General features: G+C 38.9%; 1 long non-coding RNA gene across 1 annotated transcript in view; it reads right to left on the bottom strand.

Moving 5' to 3' along the window:
- Nucleotides 1-269: 269 nt before the first annotated feature.
- LOC111739389 overlaps nucleotides 270-2,276 on the bottom strand; it is a 19,426-nt gene continuing 17,419 nt past the window's right edge. The window contains exon 3 of the long non-coding RNA XR_002780230.1: nucleotides 270-442. This is a non-coding gene — a long non-coding RNA (uncharacterized LOC111739389). The remainder of the gene's footprint in view (nucleotides 443-2,276) is intronic.

Genomic DNA, 2,276 nt, shown 5'->3' on the forward strand with positions numbered 1-2,276 from the left:
GCAGACAACATTTTAGTGGTTACCAGAGGGAAAGAGAGAGTAGATAAGGGTAAAGGGGATCAAATATATGGTGACAGAAGGAAATTTTACTTTGGGTGGTGAACACACAATGCAATATATATGATGTGTTATTGAATTTTATACACTTGAAATCTATATAATTTTATTAACCAATGTCACCGGAAAGCAAGAAAGCAAAAGCAAGCAAGAAGAGAGGGAGGGAGGGAGGAAAAGAAAAGAAAACAAAACAAAACAATACTATACAAAACAAAACAAAAGACAGCATCATTCACCAGTATGTCCTGGGGACCGGTTGGGACTAGGCTTCAATAGCGACACCATGTGGCTATAAGAAGTAACAGCAGTCGTGAACTATTTCAGGCGCGGCGTTAAGTTCTCAAAGTTCTTGGATAATGCAGGGTTGTCTTAAGATCCTGGATTCCTTGCAATTAAGACACGTGCAAGCATTAGTGATTAATTGGAAAAATAAAAGTTGTGAACATCTTTTATATCGTGCTTTGAAACCAACCATATTTGTAGGGCACATATACACAGGGCAAAAGTGTGAAAGGATATATGTGAAAGGGTTTACAGTAGTACTTATCTCAGGCTCAGAGAATTATAGGTAATTTTTTCTTTTTTTTTCCTTTACTTGCCAATAACAATAACAGCAAATGCTAACATACACTTACCATGTGCTGGGCCCTGCTACCACTTATGAACTGGATGTGATCATTATACTTATTTTTCAGATAAGAAAACTGAGGCACAAAGAGGCTAAATAACTGGCCCCTCTGGCTCTCAACTGTGTGCTCCTATCCTCTTTGCAATACTACCTTCTCATCTTATTTGTAGGTACTAATTTTTCTGCCATCTATCGCTTATGTAATAATATAAAAAAGAAAAGGCAGTGGCATGTATAGTTGTTACAATCACACACAAAAAAATAATGCTATGAAACAAAACAAAATAAGCATGACTGTGTGCTCTACCTGTGGCTGCAGGGGTAAGGGCTGCTGGTGCCACATAGGTATAGCTCCACCAGAAAGGACAGGACCGTGTACCTGCAGAGGCCCACTCCCCCTCTTCACCTGGGCTCTCTTGAGTTGGTAGTTTTGAAAAGTCCTCCTTTCCCTTGGTATCAGTGAATAAAGAGACTAGCAGTTAATAGGGACCTAGCCCTGGTGAGCAATGGGCCTGGACATGGGTCAGGGTGGGGGTGAGGGAGGCTGGCAAACTGAAGGAAAAAGAGGAGCGAAGGAAAAAAACAGAGAGAAAGAGGAAATAGGCAGATATGGATAGAAAGGGAGGAAGAGAATGTGCTAAACTCCTCCCGACCCCCAATCCCTGGCTCTCAGCTCCCTGAGTTTTTGATACCCACTCCATCAGCTTCATGATGCCACCTTCTACTGATGTTTCCAAATTTCACTCAAAGGTCACCTCCTCCAGGGAGCCTTCAGGCTCAGTTGAGTGCTTATCTTTATCATACTTATTGCTCATTATTGGGATTTTCTATCTCCCCCAATGGTCAGCAAGCCTTTTCTACCTTCCTCACAGTCTGACCCAAGCTTTGACGATGGCAGAAAGACAAAATGGATGATCTGAATGAGTGAGTGAACCTTGCTTCTCAGGCCACCAACCACACCAGCCTAGGAGTAATAGCAAACTCTCAATTTCAGCAAAGGTGTTTCTGTCACTCTAACCTTTTACCAGCAAAACAAAGAGAACTCTATCCACACCACCACCATCCACACAGGTTTTTTTAAATATCCAAAGGGTATTTTATTTTTACAAAGATAGGTTCTAAAACTCCTAAAACAAAATAGATTAACAAAACAAATATCAAAATTAGATTTAAAATGTAGGTCACGGCTCTCATTCACTTTGTCCTGGTATTAAAGATGTTACAAAGATACATACTTTGAACACCAAGTATTGCACCATTTACAGACATAGGTGTTGTCAAAAAGGTCTTTCTCTGATTTTAACAAAGAGAAACCATCCAAATTTTATTCCTTATACTACTGATGTGATTTAACTTTGGTACATGATATAATTATTTCTCCTAGAAAATTCTAGTTTTCTCAAGGCCTTTTCTCCAGCTTTTCTGCGGAAAAATATATATCATATTTCCAACCTTCAAATTAAAATGTTATCTTCTTAAATATATGTAACAGGTTGGTAAATTCACATATATCCTTTCCAGTTTCAGGCTAAACAAAGACATTAATTAGAACTATATTCACATTATTAAAGCAAAAGCCAATCCAACTTAA

Source organism: Pteropus vampyrus, unplaced genomic scaffold, assembly GCF_000151845.1.
Source record: "Pteropus vampyrus isolate Shadow unplaced genomic scaffold, Pvam_2.0 Scaffold50, whole genome shotgun sequence".
NCBI classification, from domain to species: domain Eukaryota; kingdom Metazoa; phylum Chordata; class Mammalia; order Chiroptera; family Pteropodidae; genus Pteropus; species Pteropus vampyrus.